A 24,615-nucleotide genomic window follows, 5' to 3' on the forward strand; every position below is an offset into this window, starting at 1 on the left:
TAGAATGTGACCGGTGTGCTACCAAGATCATACAAAATTGACCAGCTCATATTTATGAGGGCACTTCCTTGCCTTGTAGAAGATGTGCCATGTTTCGTCCAAGGCTTCGGTGATGCTGATGCGGTTCAGTTGTCTCCTTAGGTGCATTGTGTTGAGGCGGGTGCCCTACTGCACCCGTGTAGTCCACCGTAAAAAGTTCCTCAAACGGACGGCCTGAACAAAAATTAAAATATTAACCCAAAACATTGCCGTATTTAGCAACATCGAACAAAAATACAAATTCCGCTTCCATATTGCTTACCGTGTGCCAGAGGAGGATGGATTGGGGTCGAGCTGGGAGCCAAGTCGGCCTTGTTTACTGCAATATAATTTTCCCGATAAGTTAAAGTACCTATTTTGGCAAGGCAATTAGTAGAACAACATTATAAAAATCAGTAGGGTGTGATTGCCAAAGATTTAAATGATTGTCGTTCAATCTATAAATTGTTCAAGAAAAATAAAGTACCTGGTCGAAAACTTTCGTGCCGTATGGCTAGTGCAGGGAAGGAACACACAGAGACAAAAAGGAAAATGAAAACTAGGTGGCAAAAGTGGTTCTTCATTTTTCTTCTGGATGACTGGATGCACCTTTGCCTTTCCTTTCTTCCTGATTTTTCTTGCAGTGTCGAAGTTACCTAATACGTGTGATGATGAACGATGATACAACCGTGGCTCCGTGAGTAGTATATATACACCCAGAAGGCAGACACGCACAAGGCTTTGGAGTGTTTCAGTGTGAAACGTTCTAGAAGTTCATTTTTGGAAGGTTAATCATTTTGGATTGTGATTATCGGTTATATTCTCCATAGATTTCATGGATCTTGCTGCTGGTTGCAATCACGCGTGATACGATATCAATAGCGAGGGATCCTATCTAGATCTATCGATATCAGTAATAACTACTCTATAAAAAACAAATAATGACAAGGATATTTTTTCGCAAAATAAAAATCTTCTAATATTTTTAGTGCACACCATTTCCGCGGCAAGAGATATGCTGGATTTTTTTTTTTTGAGAGGATATGCTGGATTGATTTCATATGAATACACTGCCTGGTACGCATTACAAAGATTTCACATGAAAATACACTAGTAGAGTTCTTTTATCTAAGTCACCCGTAACTTTTACATTTACCAAATCCTCATCAACCGGGTTCAGTTTTTTTCTTTCGCGTGTTGGATCTCCATGCAAAATCGTGTGCTGAAAAGTTATGGATAAATCACGGGGGATTAGTGTTCACTATGTTATATTGCACTAGTAGAATGCCCGTGCTTCGCCACGGCCCTTTAACGTAGTGTCAAATGCATAAACGTGTAAATAATGCATGCAAATATTAAAGTATATAAAATAAATATATAATACTTATTTAAAGATCCATTTCGCACAATTCATTTTGTAGAAGAGAAATGACTGAATACACTATTTATTAAATCCATGGTCCGTTGACGCGTCTAAGGTATTCTCGCACGATCTCAGGAATGTTGTCTTCAACTTCATTAGCCAAATACTTGAGTATGTGTATCAAAAACTTTTTTCTTAGCTTGGAACCATCCTGCACAATTGGTCTATCATGTTAACATGAAGTTTTCTTCCCACCAAAAATATAAGATTGTGAACATAGAGTACTCACGCTGCAAACTGGATGAACAAATCTTTTACCATCCTATAAAAGCATAAAACTAAATACTAAGTATCCAAACAATTTTCTGCAAATAAATGGAACATATCATTATCGTGGTCATTAGAATGACGATAAAATAAGCTGCTTGTAAAGATAACTGAGAAAAATCACCTGTCGGGGCTTGTTGGTATTGGGATATTGTGAGGATATTTACGTGGCCAGAAATAAATATCGGAATTCCAGCCAGGTTGCGCTATCTCAAGAGCATCATTTAGATAGAATGAACACCTTTGTAATTTTAGTTGGTACCTCTCTTCTGATAGAGTTTCAGAACATGGGTCTAAAATACATACACGACACTCATGTTTGTCGATGGTGAACAAGATGAAGTGGCCAAGAAATGCGTGTGGTAAAAAAATATGCAAGTGGTGAGCATTAAAACGCATAAATCATGTTAATAATGGAAAAGAGACTAACTTACCATGTTGCATGATGATATATTATGGTTTATCCCAGGCCAGCTATGAAAAAATGTTGCCAACTCCTTAATATCTGGCTTAACACGCCAAAGTGGATGTTTTCTACCATGGAGTATCGCTGACTGAAATGAAAAAAAAGGTTTAGAACCATAACAGTGACAATAAATATGCGATTATAATAACTTACACAAAATCTTAAGTCCATGTTGTGCACGGGAGGCTCTATAAAAAATTGTATCTCATCACATGCCACTATGCGCACAGCCATGTTGAAACAATCCTTTTCCATTGGCTGGTCCATCCGGAGTATGTCCTGAATTTGCTTTAGAGTTAATCCTAGTAGATAAGGTGTGGAGCTTCGCACCCATTCTTTTCTGCAAAATAATTGATAAGAATAATGATATGATAATAATATATACCGTCGCTTGATCAATATCTTATGAGGCTTACTTCAAACATGTTGCATCGTCAATGGACATGATGTATTTGCATATCTCGTCAACAAACTCATGTGGTTTGGTGGACAAGGTGCAAATAGGAAGCTGGATATTTTCTTTGGCTACATCTCCTTGGTGTTTTTTACCTATACTTCGCAATTCTGTAATATCATAGTCGGATCCATTTTCTTGATCTTTAGATTGATTATATATCGGACTGCCTCTTATTTTGTTTAGTTCCGAATCATGCAATATGGCAATTAATTTTCTTCGGAATGCTTTCATATCCTCCTACAAAGTAGTAAGAAACATTGATATTGTAAATTAATAATTTAAGATGCAAGATACTACTAACGGTCTCTAAACAAAAATAATACCTGAGTGATGCAGTCAGAAAGCATATCGCCTGTCCAATATTCCATAAAGTTTAACATGAACAACCCGCACGATGCGCTACAAAATTAGCAAATGTTATAGTAGAATTCTATCTAGACAAATCAACATAAAAATATTAAAACAATCATTAAGCTAGAAAGATTTTCGGTATACTTCATGCTACTGGTACCAATGGAGGATGCTAAAATATCATTCGACCTACCCAATCCTCCAGACTGGCAAACCGCACATTTTTTGTAAACAATTTAGAGTTTTCAGATCTACTAGATCAGAGGATTAATAACTTTTTTTTGCATAGGTTCATGGTAGCTCAAATGCTTAGTTAATTTTATTTTCTATCTCATGTCACTGAACTACCGTGCACCACACGACCTAGAAAAACAAAAAATTACGTTAGTACCCATATAGAAGAGACATAGAGCTGATACACCAAAAAAGAAGTGGCTGAGCTTCTCCACGTCCGTTCCTCAATGGTAAGGTCTAATTTAACTACTATCCAAACACACCTTTAAATACATTACTTTTGTATCACCGTAATTTTCACATTTGAAAGTTCAAGAGATTCAACATACCCATCAGTCTGCACTGGTTTTCGGATATGCTCTACTATTGGCCATGTCGTGACATCGAGATCGTGCCACTTTTCACCTTTGTCAAATCCCCTTCTTTGGGATGCAGTCTTTAAGTGCTTCTCAAGTCCTCGGAGCTGTTATATGAGGGAAAAAGATATTAAACACCGAGGAAAAAGTAAAATGTCAAGAGGAGATCATAATCAAATAACTTACCATAAACGTGAGGTCAGTTCCACCCATTCCAGGACCAAGTGAGTCTAATACTTGTATCAAGCGTTTCTTCGCATTGATGACCGCTAAATACCAGTGAGTCTTACTGATATTTATCGGTAGGAAGATCTAAAATAAAATATTACATAAGTAGGTATACACATGTTAAAAATATAATAAATGAGATGCATAGGTAGGGATTTAGTTCTGACCATGTCATGCTTTAGATAAATATATGCCTGCTCTATGATATGACGATATATTTTTACGTCTTTCTTCAGCATATTGGAGACGTATGTTTTATCCATATATACCTTATTGCCAGCTCTGTTAAGCAGATGATCACATGCACGCATGCAATATATGTAGGCATTTATCACCTACAATTGAACACATAATATACATTTAAATTAAAAATAGACACATATTGTGTAAATAGTGATTTCTTGTTGACTTACATCATCGGGCAGAAATCCGTCATCACATGTAAGACACTTTAAATGGTCATTAGATAGCGATGCATCACCGATCTCCACAAAGTTGGTATTTTTAGGTGCAGACATTATTGATTCAATGACGACAAAATCTTCATGAATGGACATAGTCTGGCAAGATATATAAGTGTGCCACATTAATTACATAAAAAGTAATATAGAAAAAAGGAAAGGGCGGAACTAAGTACCTTTTGGGATAATGTTTGTGTTTTCTTTTTTTGGTTTATTATGACATGATGATACGTCTCCAACGTATCGATAATTTCTTATGTTCCATGCTACTTTATTGATGATACCTACATGTTTTATGCACATTATATGTCGTATTTACGCATTTTCTGGAACTAACCTATTAACAAGATGCCGAAGAGCCAGTTGCTGTTTTCTGCTGTTTTTGGTTTCAGAAATCCTAGTAACGAAATATTCTCGGAATTGGACGAAATCAACGCCCAGGGTCCTATTTTTGCACGAAGCTTCTAGAAGACCGAAGGAGAGTCGAAGTGGGGCCACGAAGTGGCCAGATGACAGGGCGGCGCGGCCCAAGCCCTGGCCGCGCGGCCCTGTCACCTGGGCCCCTCGTGCCGCCTCTTGACCTGCCCTTCCGCCTACTTAAAGCCTCCGTCGCGAAAACCCCAGTACCGAGAGCCACGATACGGAAAACCTTCCAGAGACGCCGCCGCCGCGAATCCCATCTCGGGGGATTCAGGAGATCGCCTCCGGTACCCTGCCGGAGAGGGGATTCATCTCCCGGAGGACTCTACACCGCCATGGTCGCCTCCGGAGTGATGAGTGAGTAGTTCATCCCTGGACTATGGGTCCATAGCAGTAGCTAGATGGTCGTCTTCTCCTAATTATGCTTCATTGTTGGATCTTGTGAGCTGCCTAACATGATCAAGATCATCTATCTGTAATACTATACGTTGTGTTTGTCGGGATCCGATGGATAGAGAATACTATGTTATGGTGATTATCAATCTATTATTTATGTGTTGTTTATGATCTTGCATGCTCTCCGTTATTAGTAGAGGCTCTGGCCAAGTTTTTGCTCTTAACTCCAAGAGGGAGTATTTATGCTCGATAGTGGGTTCATGCCTTCGTTGACACCTGGGACAAGGATGTGAAAGTTCTAAGGTTGTGATGTGCTGTTGCCACTAGGGATAAAACATTGATTCTATGTCTAAGGATGTAGTTGTCGATTACATTACGCACCATACTTAATGCAATTGTCTGTTGCTTTGCAACTTAATACTGAATGGGGTTCGGATGATAACCTGAAGGTGGACTTTTTAGGCATAGATGCAGTTGGATGGCGGTCTATGTACTTTGTCGTAATGCCCGGATTAAATCTCACTATATTTATCATATCATGTATATGCATTGTTATGCCCTTTTCTATTTGTCAATTGCCCGACTGTAATTTGTTCACCCAACATGCTTTTATCTTATGGGAGAGACACCTCTAGTGAACTGTGGACCTGTTACCCTCCAAAACCCACCGACGGGCAATGGCTAAGCAACACGAAGAGCCGGGAGGCTCCCAAGGCCGCTTAGTGGACCCTGGCACCTCGCGTCGTCCCGCAAATCTTCCAGCCACGTCCTGGCGGTTGCTAGGGCGTGCCACCTGACCTAGACCCGATCAGGAAGGTGTTAGAGTGCTTCGATTGTTCCTGCATGGTAGACACGTAAACATTAAATACGAGCCCTATCGGCTCTCAGGTTGCCCTGTGGATCGGCTCAAGGAGCCGATCACCCCATGTTTCACGTTGGATTTACAATGGCATGGGGATCCTGCTTGATCAAAACAATGCTAAAGCGATCCACGACAGTTTAGGGTTTTCACCGCATAACTGGAACGTCCTACGTGTGATCGGGCCTAGCAGCTACGGAAGATGATGCAAACTACCCCTACGAGAGGCCTAAAAACCAACATAACGTCGATTCCCGGAACATCCCTTGCAGGGACAGTAAACAACATCTAACGCACTACCGGATCGTCCGAACCCAACATAAGGCCTAACTATGCAGATATTAAACTAATCCCTGCGGAGCAAGGAGCAACTATAACGGATCGGATCTACTAAGTAACGAACAAGCAAGATGCTGCCCTTACACCCAGACAGGTGTAAGGGCAGCTAGGTGTCGAGGGACGGCATTGCCACGCAGATATGCACGCGAAAGCATCAATGCAAGCCCCTAAACACCTAAGGATAAATAGTACTGCTCGCCATCAACAACGCTTCAGCACGAGCAGTACAAGGTAGACGAATAAACGTATACTGCCTAGATCGCTAGATGCGATCTAGGCAGCATGGTGCTTACCCGGGAGAAACCCTCGAAGAAAGGGGTGGCGATGCGCCTGATTTGTGTTGGTTGAACGATGATTGTCCTCCTTTTCCGATAACCCTAGATACATATTTATAGTCCAAGGGACTTTCTAATTGAGGCGTGCACCTAACCGTGCACGGGCCAGACTCTATCTGTTAACTCTAAACACGATACGATCTAATAAATTACAGATACATGGGCAACTTAGCCCAAACTCTTAGCGCAAGGCCGCTTCGAAGATACTCTACGTGTCCGTCCTTCAAGCCCATCTTCACTTGCGGCCCATCTCCTGATTTGGCCAAAATCGGGTGGTAACACATGCCCCCCTGGTTTTGATAATGATAATTGCAAAACCATCTGTCTCCTTCGAAGGGTCATGTCGTGGCAGAGCAGAACCCTTCACATTATTCTTCATCATGAAGACCGCCTTCCATCCCTTTCTGCACGGTCCAACAGTCCTGGCAGCTCCCGAGTAATCGGCTCTTCTTTTTGTTCCTTCTCTTTTGAGCTATCGGCTTCTAATTAACTTGGCCGACGGCCAAAGTCAAACAACCCCCAAAAGAGCCGATGGTGTCGCATCGGCCTCTACCATAAAGCGAGCAAGGGCGAACCTAATTGTCCCTCCAAACGGTAACTAGCAACCTCCGCCTGAGAAAGTAAACTCAGATCCCCAAAATCTGCCGCCCGCACAGCTTCACGAGCTTCAGATCTCAGCCGCGCCGCCCCAACTCTGCAGCGCATCAAATGGCGGAATCTTCCAGCACCAATGCCATGGTCTCCGGTCTGAAGGTAATACTCCACTGCTCCTTCGCCATTAGGATCAATCTCAAGATTGAACAGAGGAACACCTGAATTAATGTTCTATTCCGTTATTAATTTTAGGTCTCCGATATCCTGTTGCCGCATCCTTCTCTCCCAAATTCCATGTGTCTTGGCCCCCGTTCTTCCGAGAGTCCTGCCCACTTAATCTCCTGTGAGGCCAACAGAATCCCCTTCGTGAATCAGAATTTAGATCTGACTTCCTGGGCCGACTGCCTGCGAGCCTGGCCTAATCCTCCTGAAGGTTGGGTGGCATGGTACACTAGAGTGTCCAAGACCCATTATGCCACCTGGGAAACGATAGGGATAGCCGATGCATTATCATTATCATTGTCTCCTCTTGAAAAGAATGAAAACATTCTGAAAACTATCGGCTACTTTTGGTCCGACGCGCTGAACTGTTTTATATTTGGTCATGGCCCCATGACGCCAACTCTGCTGGATGTAACCATGATCACAGGCCTTGACATTGCATCTCCCAGCCCCTCTGCTTTTAAGTTGCCAAAAGTCCCGTTCACCCTCTCTTCTAAAACGGAGTGCACAAGCTGGGGCGCCTACCTCAAGCGTTATATGAAAACCAAAGGCCCTGTAACCGAGAGAGAACACACGGCCTTCTTAAACTTCTGGCTGGAGCACTTCATATTCTGCGGTCCTTCTCTCGCCCCAACTAAGAATTACCTTTCCCTGGCCTACGAACTTGCTAAAGGCACTCGTCTTGGCCTTGGCAAACTGTTCCTTGGGGAGGTCTATCGATCTCTCCAGCTGATGTCGGTCAAACTGTTCTCTCAAAGGACAGTAAAGACAGGGGGTCCCTGGTGGTTTATTCAATTATGGGCTCAGCTATACTTTCAGAACCAAATCCCAGACCTCCCACCTTTGGCCACCTCCACCTTCCCAGATACCGACGGGAGGGAGATCCGATGCACTAGTTATGGTCAAGCCCTGTATGGCCTTCCAGGCAGCAGGCTAATTCCTAAGGAAGCAGCAGGGTGGTTCCAGATCTTCTTCCAAGGCTTAAGCAACCCCCTGTTCTTCCCTTACACCGAATCGGAAAACTTTGAGAACCCAGTCTCCTTCCGGTTGGACAGCTTTGCCGATGACGCTAGCACCCGGCACTTGTTTTCTATCATGATCCGCCCCTGTTTCCTCCCCGTCGGCATGAGCACCTCTAACCGGATCACCAAGCCCGGCTACGAGTCTTACCAACCGGTGGTAGCAGCTCGGCAACTTGGTCTCGGGCAAGTGCCCCCACACTTCTTCCTCCATCACCTGACAGCAAGCAGAGCTGAACTGCCTGACATCCTTACTGGCCAAAGGTGTTACACCTTCTTTGACGCTCTGGCAATCCCAATCCCCAACAACCTCAGCTTCACCACCACTACCGATGGTTTTGAGACTTGGTGGACCATGTGGAAGACTCATGCCTTCAGAAGAGCCCTAGGACCGTCGCTGAAGCAGCTTGATGCCGAACATGACACCACACATCAGGTACCATTGCATATAAATTTCTTGCGATTGTTCATAATGGTTGTCTGAAACCCTGGCTCTATCTCTTGGTAGGAACAAGATGGCCTAGAGCCCAAGCAAGCCGACGGCTCTCCCTTCACGTTCCTCCCACCGGCCCCAGTGGTACTCTTCTGCCGAAACTCGCCATCCCTGAAACAAGTCATAATGCAAGGCCAGCCGATTTCACCGAAATCGGCTTCCAAAAATAAAGCATCCTCGGGGCCAGTTGCCCCCCGAGCTTCCACCCAAGCGAGGAAGGCAGTGAGGAAAGTAGCTGCCAGGAAGACCTTGAAGCGCAAAGCTCCCATCCAAGACAACTTGCAAGTAAGCCAACCCGTGCCTTGCTCACATTTATCCATCCTCCCGGTCCTTCACAACATGCTTATGCCTCTTTTCACAGACTTCCACCGAGGAGAACTCCAGCGAGGATGAACATTCTAGACAGAGGGACATGAACCCGGGCGACTCCGAGAGATCCACCACACAGAGCCAGACGGACTCACCTTCGTCGATCAGGCAAAGGTCTGCTCCCGAACCTGCTGCCACCCCCGCTCCGATCAAAACAGGGTCCCGCGTGAAACGTCGCTGTGTCAAACGGGTTCGCAAAGGCTCACAAGTCTCCTCGCCAAGCCAGGAGGTTTCAAACGTAATTACTTCACCAGTCCATGCCTCATGTCATCTCATTGCCGGCTCGCGTCGACTCACCATTTCTTTTGCAGACCAATGAGACCTCTAGCGGGGACGTTGAAGAGGTACCGAGGCCATCTGCCACACTAGATTTGGCCGCCTCGACAAGTGTGGCTGGCCAAGTGGCTAACCTGGCCAAACCCGCAGCACAGCCGATTATCCCTAAACCGGCTGCTCCTCCTTCTTTGGGAGAGGTAAATTCTACTCCCTTGGCCCTATCCTCTCATGTGTTGTATATTCACGTCGCTCTTGTTTGTCCGTCAGGGATGTGATCCTTCAAGCTTACTGACGTTCGATCCTGAATCCATCGAGCCAGCTGCTCCCAAAGCAAGTGAAGAGCCAAATCTTGAAATGGTACGCGGTCCCCTTCAGCGCCTCAAGGCTTTGCTCTCCTCCTCAGTTGAGATCTTGGTCGAAAATCCCGAGGCAATCAAAGGTATCCTCGATGAAATCTAGCCTCATCTTCCCGTGACACTGCGGGTGAAGCTTTGGCCAGCTGCGACCCTGTCGGCTTTCAAATCAGGAGTGCAATCGGCTCGCCAAAGAATTACCCTTAGTCGCGCTCAGCTCCCATTGAGAGCCGATATTGCAGAGAAATGTCAACGGCTTAACGAGAAAAAGACTGCTCTGGACGCCAAGACTGATACTTCTGCCAATAATGCGGAACTCGAAACCCTGCGCAAGGAACTGGAGAGCCTTGAAGAGAAGGTGAAGATGACCAAGCAGCTTATCCAAGAGAAAGAGACCTTCATTGCCCGCTCTCGAGAGGAAGCGCAAGGCCTCACAGCCGATCTGAAAACCGATCTGGCGGAGATTCGCGCTCTGAGCGGCCAGCTGGTGACAGGCAAAGACGAAGACGACGAGACTGAGATTGCCGAAGTGGATCGTATCCGTACTGACGCCCTTCGTGCTCTTGATGAATTTCTTCAGAAGAATCTCTCTGTGTAATCCACTGAATGTTGTACTGAACTTGTACCTTTGATTGCGGATGACAGCTTTCATCAAAATTTGCATTTATTTTTTGTGTTTTTTTTTGTTTTATATTTAGCCGCCCGATCTTGTGAATCGGCTCCCTCGGGTACATACTCCGTGGCCTTAACCCTTCTCTGTGTGTATGCCCCCCCAAGCCGAATCTTTCGAGTGATTGAAGATATCGGCTTTTCAGCCAATTCAAGATTATCGCACAACTCACCATGATAAACAGCACAACAGTGAACACACGTGGTCAGAACAATTTTAGCCGATCGCTGGGATCGGCTTCCCTCGCAGTTGTCGATCCGACTATCCATCCGGTGGAGTAGCGCCATTGAGGTTCCGGACATCTATAGCAACGCGCCATCGGCCATCCTTTTTCTTCGTAAGTGCAACACTGGAAGTCCATTCAGTGTACCTGCACGGCCTGAGGCATCCGGCGTCCAGCATCTTCTCGATATCCCTCTTGACTTCCTCAACCTCTTCTAACTTGTCATCCGACGTAAACCCATACCCCAGCTTTCCATCGCTTGCCAGGTCAATGTTGAACACCGGCAAAGCGTATGTTGAGGATAATGCTGGCCGATTGCTAAAATCGGCCTCCTTTCCCATTATGATGCTTGATGAGGGTTTACAACTTCTCGGTCTCTTATTATGGTGACGTGACTCCCTGGAGGCACGTTCACCACGTCTTGGGTCATAAATCTCTGACGAGATCCTGAACACTGTGTTTGTACCAGCCGACGTCTTTACGTCGGCATCAGCCGATGCCTGTGCATCGGCTCTCGCCTGTTTTGGGCGCCATACTTTCTTTGGCGGGCGCGCCTTCGTCTCCAATGTTTGCTGAATTTTCACGGCCAGATCGGGCCGCACTCTTCTCAACGTGTACAGGTACTGTGCCTCGGCTTCTTCCAGGTTTCGCAGCCGCTGCACTCTACGCTTCTGAGAGTGGCTGAGTCCATCAGGGCACCACCTTGGTCGGTGATACCTATCTTCTTCTCCATCTGACTCCTCGAAGTCCTCTTCTTGAGATGACTCAGCTCGTTTGTTAATAGGTGGGAGAGGTCCTAGACGCTCGAACACTGAAACTTCGTTTGTCCTGCTCCTTGGCTGTTTGCATTCTGGGCAATTCTCGATTGTTGGCAATCGGCTCATTCCTGAGTCCCAGCAATGTCTGAAGAAGGGACAGTCCCAGTGCTTATCCACGTTGTCTTGCTCCCTTGACCTCCCTCTAGCGCGACGTTCGTACCCGTCGTTGTTCCCGTCGTGCTGACGATACCTCCTGTTTTCCGCATCAGACCGACGATATCTTTCATCGTCTTCGTCGTAGCGCCGACGTCGGTCGTACTGCTGCTCATATTTGTTGAGGAGATGCACGGAGAGTGGGCGTTGATACCGCGTGCTTCTCACCTCCTCCTCGATTAGGTACCGTCTGTCATCATCTTGGGGCCGGTCGCTTGGAACGGCCTCTTCTTTATCTTTGCCACGGGAGTGGCTGCTCTCCGCTTTGTCCGCGCTATGGCAGTTCACCAGCCTGGCCATGTTGACACTAAAGGAGAACCCTGGCTCCCTTATGGAGTGGCTGAGATCTACCGTGTTGACGCCATGCGACGGACGCGTGTTTCCTTTGAGCTTGATGTTGTGAGAACGGGTTGTCTCAGAGGAGCCGATGAGCTCGGCTTCACAGATGGCCTTCAGCTCATCGTATTTCTTCTTGTGCTCCGCAGGGAGATCCTTGTATGTGACTTGCTCCTCTGCCATCTCGGGTGTCGGTGTTGACGTGGATGTTGCAGAAGATGTCCCACCGGGCGTGCCAGAATGTGTTACCCTCCAAAACCCACCGACGGGCAATGGCTAAGCAACACGAAGAGCCGGGAGGCTCCCAAGGCCGCTTAGTGGACCCTGGCACCTCGCGTCGTCCCGCAAATCTTCCAGCCACGTCCTGGCGGTTGCTAGGGCGTGCCACCTGACCTAGACCCGATCATGAAGGTGTTAGAGTGCTTCGATTGTTCCTGCATGGTAGACACGTAAACATTAAATACGAGCCCTATCGGCTCTCAGGTTGCCCTGTGGATCGGCTCAAGGAGCCGATCACCCCATGTTTCACGTTGGATTTACAATGGCATGGGGATCCTGCTTGATCAAAACAAAGCTAAAGCGATCCACGACAGTTTAGGGTTTTCGCCGCATAACCGGAACGTCCTACGTGTGATCGGGCCTAGCAGCTACGGAAGATGATGCAAACTACCCCTACGAGAGGCCTAAAAACCAACATAACGTCGATTCCCGGAACATCCCTTGCAGGGACGGTAAACAACATCTAACGCACTACCGGATCGTCCGACCCCAACATAAGGCCTAACTATGCAGATATTAAACTAATCCCTGCGGAGCAAGGAGCAACTATAACGGATCGGATCTACTAAGTAACGAACAAGCAAGATGCTGCCCTTACACCCAGACAGGTGTAAGGGCAGCTAGGTGTCGAGGGACGGCATTGCCACGCAGATATGCACGCGAAAGCATCAATGCAAGCCCCTAAACACCTAATGATAAATAGTACTGCTCGCCATCAACAACGCTTCAGCACGAGCAGTACAAGGTAGACGAATAAACGTATACTGCCTAGATCGCTAGATGCGATCTAGGCAGCATGGTGCTTACCCGGGAGAAACCCTCGAAGAAAGGGGTGGCGATGCGCCTGATTTGTGTTGGTTGAACGATGATTGTCCTCCTTTTCCGATAACCCTAGATACATATTTATAGTCCAAGGGACTTTCTAATTGAGGCGTGCACCTAACACTACAAGAAAAGTTGCCATGGCCGACGAAGTTGAAGTCGCGCCGTGGTTGCTGGTGTACCATGGCCGACGATTTTTGGTCCCTCCGTGGTGCATGTCAAAACTTTTTTTTTCTCGTTTTTGAGGCCACCTAGCCCGACGAAAGCGGCCAAAACGTCGCGTATGGTGGCCCGGGACGTGGTGCATCTCGAAATCTCGGGTTCGCCGGCCGAGTCAACGCAAATCCGCACCGCCGAGGGATGTAGGGCCCAGATGGCAGCCTCTCTGGCATTGTTTTTTTTCTAGATCGCGCCATCTCGTTCAACGTTCTCCGATCGAGCCGTTTACGATGCAGGATCATGGGTCCCGCATGTCATCCTCTATGAACCAAAATTCTTTCTATTCTTGGATTTTTTTTGACCCCCTGATTTCTGGCTACTTCCTTTTTCTTTTGATCCCTTGCCGCCTTGGAAACGTTGAGACCGCTGCTGCTAAATGGGACCCGCATGTCATCCTCTATGTGCAATCAACTTTCTTTTCTTGGAGTTTTTTTGGCACCTCAAATTTGGTCACTTGCCTTTTTCTTTCGATCCCCTGCCGCCTCTCAAACGGTGATACCGCTGCCGCTAATCGGGGACCCGCATGTCATCCTCTATGTACTATAAAACTTTCTTTTCCTGGATTATTTTTGGCACCTCATATTTGGTCACTTGCCTTTTTCTTTCGATCCCCTGCCGCCTCTCAAACGGTGATACCGCTGCTGCTAAATGGGACCCGCATGTCATCCTCTATGTACTATAAAACTTTCTTTTCTTGGATTTTTTTGGCACCTCATATTTGGTCACTTGACTTTTTCTTTCGATCCCCTGCTGCCTCTCAAACAGTGATACCGCTTCTTTGCTAAATGGGACCCGCATGTCATCCTCTATGTACTATAAAACTTTCTTTTCTTGGATTTTTTGGCACCTCATATTTGGTCACTTGACTTTTTCTTTCGATCCCTGCTGCCTCTCAAACGGTGATACCGCTTGCTAAATGGGACCCGCATGTCATCCTCTATGTACTATAAAAGTTCATTTTCTTGGTTTTTTCACCCTCTCGATTTTTGGCAATTTCTTTTTCTTTTGATCCTGCCGCCTCTCAAACGGTGATACCGCTGCCGCTAAATGGGACCCGCATGTCATCCTCTATGTACTATAAAACTTTCTTTTCTTGAATTATTTTTGGCTCCTGATATTTTTTCACTTGCCTTTTTCTTTCGATCTCATGCCACGTTTGAAACGTTGAGGAACCTGCAGGCTCATGGGACCCGCATGTCATCCTCTATGTACAATAAAAGGTCATTTTCTTGGTTTTTTTTCACCCTCCGATTTTTGGCAATTTCTTTTTCTTTTGATCCCTGCCGCCTCTCAAACGGTGATACCGCTCGCTAAATGGGACCCGCATGTCATACTATATGTACTATAAAACTTTCTTTTCTTGGATTATTTTTGGCTCCTGATATTAGTTCACTTGCCTTTTTCTTTCGATCTCATGCCACGTTTGAAACGTTGAGGAACCTGCAGGTTCATGGGACCCGCATGTCATCCTCTATGAGCAATAAACTTTCTTTTCCTGGAGTTTTTTTGGCACCTCATATTTGGGCACTTGCCTTTTTCTTTTGATCTCATGCCACGTTTGAAACGTTGAGGAACCTGCTGGCTCATGGGACCCGCATGTCATCCTCTATGTGCTATAAAAGTTTCCTTTGTTGGATTTTTTCACCCTCTGATTTTTTGCTTGCATTTTTTCTTTTGATCCACTTCCCCCTTTGTATCGTTTAGTAAGCTGTTGGCTAAAGGTACCCGCTTGTCATCCTATATGTCCATCAACTTTCTTTTATTGGTTTTTTTTCACCCCCTAATTACTAGCTACTTTCTTTTTCTTTTGATCTCAAGCCGCATTACAAACATTGAGACCGCTGCGCAAAATGGGACCCACATGTCATCCTCTATGTACAATAAAGTTTCTTTTCTTGGATTATCTTTTGCTCCCGATATTTTGTCACTTGCCCTTTTCTTTCGATCTCATGCCGCCTTTGAAACGTTCGATGAGCTGCTGGCTCATGGGTCCCGCATGTCATCCTCTACGAACAATAAAAGTTTCCTTTCTTGGAGTTATTTTTGACCCCTAATTTCTGGCTATTTGCCTTTTTCTTTGGATCTCCGCCCCTTTGAAACGATGAGGACGCTGTTGGCGGTCGGTCCCACAAGTCATCCTCTATGAACAATAAAAGTTTCCTTTGATGGATTTTTTTGAACCCCTAATTAATTTCTGGATATTTCCTTTTTTTCTTTGATCCCCTGCCGCCTTGGAATCGTTGGAGGATGCCGTCGCCTCATGGGACCCGCATGTCATCCTCTCAGAACGGTAAATGTTTCTTTTCTTGGATATTGTTTACCAAATGATTTTTGGCTTATTTTTTCTTTCGATATCCTACCGCCTTTAAAACGTTGAGGACGCCGGCTGGCTCACGGGTCCCACATGTCAGCCTCTATGAACAATAAACGCCGAGGACGCCGTCGCCTCATGGGTCCCGCATGTCATCCTCTCGTAACGAAAATGTTTCTTTTCTTGGATTTTTTACCAACAGATTTTTGGTTTATTTTTTCTTTCCATCCCCTGCCGCCTTTAAAACGATGCTTTCTTGGCTCATGGGTCCCCGATGTCAGCCTCCTCGTACAAGAAACATGTGATATGTTGATTATTTTGCAGACAATAAACGGTGTATTGCGCTCACGAGCTATTTCAACGGATAAATTAAATCTTTATTTTTACATAAACAAATTTATATGCCGAATCTCCTTGTTTTTTGTTTTTGCGAAGCATAGGACTTTCTGTTTTTTAGAAAAATCCGAACTATCCCTGCTTTGGAGTGGGCTGAAATTGTACGAGTCAAAAGGCCCGGCAGGATAGTTCGAATGCCCAGATGTCCACATGCAGCCCAATTGAAATCGTTCTTTTTGGGATTTTTTCACCCCCGATTTCTCGGCTACTTCATTTTTCTTTTGGTCCCGTGCCGCCTTGGAAACGTTGAGACCGCTGCTGCAAAATGGGACCCGCATGTCATCCTCTATGTACAAGTAAAATTTCTTTTCTTAGATTATTTTTGGCTCTGATATTTGGTCACTTGCCTTTTTCTTTCGATCCCGTGCAGCCTCTCAAACGGTGATACCGCTGCCGCTAAATGGGACCCGCATGCCATCCTCTATGTACAATCAAGTTTCTTTTCTTGAATTATTTTTGGCTCCCGATATTTGGTCAGCTTGCCTTTTTCTTTCGATCTCATGCCACGTTTGAAACGTTGAAAAACCCGCCGCTCATGGGACCCGCATGTCATCCTCTATGTACAATAAAACTTTCTTTTCTTCGATTTTTTGGCACCTCATATTTGGTCACTTGCCTTTTTCTTTCGATCCCTTGCCGCCTCTCAAACGGTGATACCGCTTGCTAAATGGGACCCGCATGTCATACTCTATGTACAATCAAGTTTCTTTTCTTGAATTATTTTTGGATCCCGATATTTGGTCACTTGCCTTTTTCTTTCGATCTCATGCCACGTTTGAAACGTTGAAAAACCTGGTGGCTCATGGGACCCGCATGTCATCCTCTATGTACTATAAAAGTTCATTTTCTTGGTTTTTTTTCACCCTCGATTTTCGGCTATTTCCTTTTTCTTTTGATCCCCTGCCGCCTTTGAAACGTTGAGGACTCTGTGGCTCATCGATAAAACTTTCCTTTATTGGAGTTTTTTTACCCCCTAATTTCTGGCTACTTACTTTTTCTTTTGATCACAAGCCGCCTTTGAAACGTTGAGACCGCCTTGCTAAATGGGACCCGCATGTCATCCTCTATGTACAATAAAGTTTTCTTTTCTTGGATTATCTTTGTCTCCGATATTTTGTCACTTGCCTTTTTCTTTCGATCTCATGCCGCCTTTGAAACGTTGAGTAAGCTGTCGGCTCATGGGTCCCGCATGTCATCCTCTACGAACAATAAAAGTTTCCTTTCTTGGAGTTATTTTTGAACCCTAATTTACGGCTACTTCCTTTTTTTTGATCCCGTGCCGCCTTGGAAACGTTGAGACCGCTGCTGCTAAATGGGTCCCGCATGTCATCATCTATGTACAATAAAATTTCTTTCTTCGATTATTTTCGGGTCCCGATATTTGGTCACTTGCCTTTTTCTTTCGATCTCATGCCGCCTTTGAAACGTTGAGGAAGCTGTGGAGCATGGGTCCCGCATGTCATCCTCTATGAACAATAAAAGTTTCCTTTCTTGGAGTTATTTTTTACCCCTAATTTACGGCTACTTCCTTTTTCTTTTGATCCTCGCCGCCTTTGAAACGTTGAAGACTTTGTTGGCTCATGGGTCCCACATGTCACCTCTATGAACAATAAACACTTCCTTTCTTGGAGTTATTTTGTACCCCTAATTTCTGGCTATTTGCCTTTTTTCTTTCGATCCCCTGTCGCCTTCTAAACGTAGAGGACGCGGCTGGCTCGTGGGTCCCAGATGTCAGCCTCCATGGACAATAAACCTCTCCTTTGTTGGATTTATTTTTCACCCTCTCGATTTTGGCTATTTCCTTTTTCTTTTGATCCACTCGCCGCCTTGGAAACATTGAGTAAGCTGGGACACATGGGTCCCGCATGTCATCCTCTATGTACAATCAACTTGCAAGATCTTCGAGCGAAAGAGCTTGTATTAGTGGGACCCATATGTCAACCTCTATGTACAATAAAAGTTTCCTTTCTTGGATTATTTTTAGCTCCCGATATTCGGTCACTTTCCTTTTTCTTTCGATCTCAAGCCGCCTCGAAACGTTGAGTAAGGTGCTGGCTCATGGGACCCTCATGTCATCCTCTATGTACAATAAAGTTTCTTTTCTTGGATTTTTTTACCCCTGATTTTTGGTCACTTGCCTTGACGCCGCCGGCTCATGGGTCCCACATGTCAAGATCTATGAACAATAAACCTTTCCTTTGTTGGATTTATTGTTTACCCCTAATTTCTGGCTATTTGCCTTTTTCTTTTGATCCCCACCGGCCTTTGAAAACGTTGAGGAACCTGTTGGCTCATGGGACCCGCATGTCATCCTCTATGTACTATAAAATTTCTTTTCTTGGTTTTTTTTCACCTCTGATTTTTGGCTATTTCCTTTTTCTTTTGATCCCCGCCGCCTTGGAAACGTTGAGTAAGCTCGACTCATGGGACCCGCATGTCATCCTCTATGTACAATCAACTTTCTTTTTTTGGAGTTTTTTTACCCCTAATTTCTGGCTACTTTCTTTTTCTTTTGATCTCAAACCGCATTTGAAACGCTGAAACCGCCGTCGCAAAATGGGACCCGCATGTCATCCTCTATGTACAATAAGTTTCATTTCTTGGATTATTTTTGGCACCTGATATTTGGTCACTTGCCTTTTTCTTCCGATCTCATGCCGCCTTTGAAACGTTGAGTTAGCTGCTGGCTCATGGGTCCCGCATGTCATCCTCTACGAACAATAAAAGTTTCATTTCTTGGAGTTATTTTTGACCCTAATTTCTCGCTACTTCCTTTTTTCTTTTGATCCACTGCCGCCTTTGAAACGGTGCAGATTCTGCAGACTAATACAAGCTTTTTCTCTCCAAGATCTTGCAAGTTGATAGATTAAATCATGGAATTATTAGGATATGTTTTAAATTTCAAATCCACTTTATGAATTATTAAAAATACCGTTATCCATGTGGGTATGGAGCGAACAAGGATTTTCATATTGGGCATGAGCAAGCTTTCAAAAATTGGAACCCAATTATTCAAAATAAATAAAAACAACTTTTATGTAGAATCTCCGCGTTTTTTTCTTTTGCCATTCATAGGATCTGTGTTTCATTAGAAAAGGGCCGAAATTGCATGAGCAGAAAAGGCCCATTTGTAGTTGTTGGGCTTCGACGGCCGGGAGCAAGTAGGCCGAGAGCAATTACCATGTAGATGGCCGTTGGCAACCCAAAGTGAAATATTGGGCCCAACAGGGGAAGGCTGAACAAGACTATTTTCTAATTGGAAGGTGGTACATGGCGTAATCCTGCCCAAAAAAAAAAAGATGGACACGGGTTGCTGAAATTTGCCCATCTGCGCCTAATATCGCCGCCGCGGCTCCGCTTCCGCCGCCGCCGCCATGCCTCGTCTCGCGTCGAGCTCGCGGTGCTGCCGCGTCTCGGGCACGGGTACCGCGCGGCGTCCGTGCGCGCCCAAAGGTACGTATTACGCGGAGATACGTGACGGCGGCGAGCGCATCGGCCTCGGCACCTACGAGACCGCGCACGAGGCCGCGCGCGCGTACGACGCCGTGGCGTGGCGGCTCGGGCGCCCGCGATCGTCGATGAATTTCCATGACGTGTGGATGCGCCAGCAGGCCGAGGATCTCGCGCCGCCGCCGTACATCATTAGACAGGAGGAACAGCACCGCCGCCGCGAGACGGAGCGCCGTTTGCGCATCGCCGAGCGGGACGAGCGCGCGGCGCGCGAGTGGGCGGCCCGCTTCCCCGAGGACGTTGCCGCCGAGAACGAGCACTTCCGCAGACGGAGGGCGGAGAAGGCGACGAGGCGGGCAGCGAAGAAGGAGGACCGCGCACGACGGAGGGCGGAGAAGGCGACGAAGCGGGCCTTCATCGAAGCGCAGCTCGCCGGGCCGACCACCATTGGCGAGGACGACCCCCGTTGGATTGACCTCTTCTCGTCGGATCCGGTGTCGGGCACGACACCGGACTCGTCAGATGTCGAGTTTTAGTTTAGTTTTATCGCACTACTTTGTAAAAATATGAACTACGGAGTATCTATCAAGCTAATTTTATCCTATTTTATGTCTATTCCTAGTCTTTGTTTGATCTTCTGTTTTACTGCACTCTATTTTTCATTATATTCTGTTTTTGGCGCTGCATTTATAGCGCCTCTGAAAATACGCTGTTTCAGCCCTGCATTTGGCCGCCACAGTTTGCAGCTTCCGGTGAAGCTATTGCCGGCTCCATGCGCAGCATCAGCCATTCAGCCCACAGCGCCAAAATATAGAGCCACTGCTGGAGTTGCTGTAATATGTTTGTCAGCAGGAGCTTACCTAATTAGTTAAAAAAAAGATGTTCAGCGTGGGATTCGAAAAAAAGATCCTCATGTTTCTTTCCTAGCTATCCTAGTTCAGACTTTTTATTGTGTTGGCTAGTGCATGAAGCTTGACACCTGTATTATGTGATCCTGATATGAGGATAAGAACACCTTCAGCTTGCATTGCTAATGGTGTCTACTGCAGCAGTGGCTTACATTCAATGGAGACTGATGCAAGAGAGTTGGTACTGGTGAGCCTGCACTTGACATCATCGTGCCACCTGAAGTAGGTGGTGTATTGGGATTAGATCGATAAGCATAGCACCTTGCAAAGAACAAGATGATGCTAGTGTTGGTTAACGTGATTTTACGCCAAAAGTCATGTATGCTCAACAGGTGCCGTACCTAGTTTGGATATTGTGTTGTTACCCTTTTGTGGTTTGGTGTTTGTCCAACAGAGAAAGCTACTCTTTTCCCGTGTAAGTGCCTGTTTGTTTGGGCTGCAGCTGAACAAGAAGCAGCTGGAGCTGGTAGGATCTGAGAAGCGGCTGGAGCTGGACAGCTGGTGAAATGTAAAATTGCTGTTTGGCAACCTGCTTTTAGGACAGCTGGTGGACATATAGCTGGTGGTGATTGTCTGAAATACCCTGTATGCTGAAGATGATGTATAAGTACTAATTTGATCTAATAATCTGACTATGATTTGTGTGCTAGCTCAAATTATAGGTTTATCACTTTTTAGGTAAAATAATTTTGTAGTTGTTAATAAATGATTATAATCAATTAAACCATACAGAGGTACAAATAATATTTGGTTCCATATTATAGCGAGTTTCAACATTGTATCATCTGCACACTTTGTCAATTGAATCAAGATTCAGTCCTAAATCACTGTAATATAACACAATAATTAATCATCTACACATATACACACATAACAACAAAGAATTAGCCCCTAAATCAAGTTGGGGCGGGCGGCGACCGGGAGGAGAAGTGCAGCAGCGGGCCGCCGTGAGTTGAGGGCGGGCAGAGACGTGGAGGAGGCGGATGCGCGACGAGCGGCCGAAGAGGCGGGAGAGGCGGGTGGGGCGGCGACGGGGAGAGGAAGGGCAGCGTCCGTCGGGAGGAGAAGTGCAGCGGGGGCGGAGGCGCTGAGGCGGGCGGAGGCGGACATGGACGTGCGGCGAGCGTGTGGAGGCGGACGCACGGCGAGCGCCGGCCGGCGTGGCGACCGGAGAGGCCGGCGACCTGGAAGAACCTTAGCCGCCTCTCCCTGCCTCCCTGGTTTGCATCTCGGGACAGGTCGGGGGGGATGGGGAAAACGGGTGAGATTTGGTGGAAGTTTTGTGAGGGGTTTCCGTATATATACCGGGTGGCATTCTGGCCGTAAATATGAAGATACAGAGTGGCATGAGTTAGCGGGAGGATTACCAGCTGCGGGAAGCTGCGGGAAGTTCCTCCAAAGGTGCTTCCGGGCTTGTAGTACAAAATGAACAAGCGCTTGTACAAGCCTGGATCCAAAAGTTAGGTGTTTGTTTGGGCTTGTGCTTATAGGGACCCAAAAGCAGCAGAAGCACAAGCTCTAGCCCAAACAAATAGGGCCTAGTGTTATTATGTGAACAAAAGTTGTGTGTACATATATACCGGTCAGAGAACCAAGATTGCATATTCTTGCCTGGTTATAACACATAAGTCATAATAACAATTAAAGAGAAAAGGAACATTTGCCTTTGCAATGTGATTGTGCCAAGTAGATTAGACAACCAACCACAAACATTACAGTCAAATGTGCCCAAACGCATGCGAAAGTCCTAAGGTAAGCTCCATAATACATGTTGAAACCAAAAGCCTAGAAACCATAAGAAAGGTAGCTCCACATCACGGTTCCACGACAATGACAGATACCGATCATAAAACATATATCAAGTCAGGACAGCTGCACCACTGGGTAAGCATCCATGGGGTCTGGCTCAAGAGCGAAGACTGTGTGAATGCTGCAAAATGTGGCTCTTGCCTCACCCCACCCATACATCTTATCATGGAACCTTACCAAATCAGCATGAATCATCTTGACATAAACATAGCTCCTCTCTCCATGCTGATGGGATTGAACAATGCGCCGATTGCGGTGCTTGACTTGTCAAACAAGATGCGGGAGATGACGAAGCATGCTGGCTGGTCTTTGTAGTGACAATGGCTTGGAGTAGCTGGTCCCGTGAACCACCCAAGCTGGATCTTTAGAGCTTGAAGGACAGTCCGTGCTATATAAGCTACCGTTGCTTGACTTCAGCTCGAGAATCGGGTGAATGACGGTGACATCTTGTCCTAGAGATGCAGATCCTTCTTGATCAGATTCAGCGGAATCATCACCACTACTTACAGGTGCGTCAGGTTCTACAGAAGGCACATCAGGTACATGCTCCAGTTCATAGGAGTCGGTAGCACGGTAGCACCTAAAGGGATGGTAGGACCAGATATGTTCTCGGACAGGACCGTGTGCTGAAATCTCTACAATACCAGCTCCAGGTAGACCACTAGTCTCTACAGAGGGTAAACCACCAATATCCACTTCAGAGGATTCTCGTGGCACGACACCTTTCGCTAGAGGCTCTACCCTACCAGCTCCAGGTCCACCACCGATCGATCAGGCATAGTCATGACGGGTTCTACTAATACAAAACCTCCTTCAGGTGAAGGATCATCAGTAGCAACTCCAGCATCAGCACCAGTTATATCGGTCTTGACAATAGGTAAACCGTTTTGCTCCAGTTCAGAGAATTCCCGTGGCACGACACCGTTCACTAGAGGCTCTACACTAGCAGCTCCAGCTGCACCACCAGTTTCTACAGCAGGGGGTAAACCCAATCCACAACCTTCTTCATGTGGCACGATGATGCCAGGTATAGGCTCATCAGTACCAGGTCCAGCTGCATCAGTCTCCATAGACAGTAAACAAGGTGGCGTCGGAGGTTTAAAAGACTGGCATGCTGATACGTCTCAAACGTATCTATAATTTCTTATGTTCCATGTCACATTATTGATGATATCTACATGTTTTATGCATACTTTATATCATATTATGGCATTTATTGGACTAACCTATTAACAAGATGCCACAGTGCTAGTTCCTGTTTATTATGTCTGTTTATTGCAGAAAAGGCCCAAAAACCAAAGTGCTCGGAAAAATCCAGAAAAATTACAGAAATTCTATTTCATCGGAAGACTCACGGAGCCGTAAGGGCAAGCCAGGGGAGGCCTGTGGCCTCCTCCCCATAGGCCGGCGCGGCCTGGAGGGTGGTCACCCCACCCTGTGGTCTGGGCCCCTCGGGACTCTTCCGACTCCGACTCTTCGCCTATTTAAGCCGTCGTGACCTAAAACTTCGACACCTCTTCACGAAACTCCAGAAAACATCCAGGGGCGCCGCCACATCGCGAAACTCCAATTCGGGAGACAGAAGTCTCTGTTCTGGCACTCCGCCGGGACGGGGAATTGCCCCCGGAGTCATCTCCACCGCCGTCTCCACCACCATCTTCACCGCCATCGCTGTCTCCATGATGAGGAGGGAGTAATTCACCCCCGGGGCTGAGGGCTCCGCTGTAGCTATGTGGTTCATCTCTCTCTTTATGTGATCTAGTTGAATATCATCTATGTGCTACTCTAGTGATGTTATTAAAGTACTCTATTCCTCCTCCACGTGTGTAATGGTGACAGTGTGTGCACCGTGTGAGTACTTGGCGTAGGCTATGATTATGATCTCTTGTAGATTATGAAGTTAATTATTGCTATGATGGTATTGATGTGTATTATTCCTCCTACATATGCATGATGGTGATAGTGTGCATGCTATGTTAGTTCTTGGTGTAATTATGTTGATCTATCTTGCACTCTAAGGTTATTTAAATATGAACATTGCATTGTGGAGCTTGTTAACTCCGGCATTGAGGGTTCGTGTAATCCTACGCAATGCGTTCATCATCCAACAAAAGAGTGTAGAGTAGTCCTATTATGTGATCATTGTTGAGAGTGTCCACTAGTGAAAGCAGGATCCCTAGGCCTTGCTTCCAAGCATCGAATCTCCGTTTGTTTACTGTTTTGTTGCATGTTTACTCGCTGCCATATTTTATTCAGATTGCTATTACCACTCATATACATCCATA

The 24,615-nt window shown here is 46.0% G+C and overlaps 1 long non-coding RNA gene across 1 annotated transcript; it reads right to left on the reverse strand.

Annotated features, from left to right (window-relative positions):
• Nucleotides 1-2,354: 2,354 nt before the first annotated feature.
• Nucleotides 2,355-3,160, reverse strand: LOC127303772 (uncharacterized). The gene is made up of 3 exons (XR_011745968.1): nt 2,955-3,160; nt 2,591-2,868; nt 2,355-2,514 (listed from the first exon to the last, which is right to left on the reverse strand). It is a non-coding gene; the product is annotated as an uncharacterized lncRNA (long non-coding RNA).
• Nucleotides 3,161-24,615: the final 21,455 nt, after the last annotated feature.

Source organism: Lolium perenne, chromosome 5 (genome assembly GCF_019359855.2).
Source record: "Lolium perenne isolate Kyuss_39 chromosome 5, Kyuss_2.0, whole genome shotgun sequence".
NCBI lineage: Eukaryota > Viridiplantae > Streptophyta > Magnoliopsida > Poales > Poaceae > Lolium > Lolium perenne.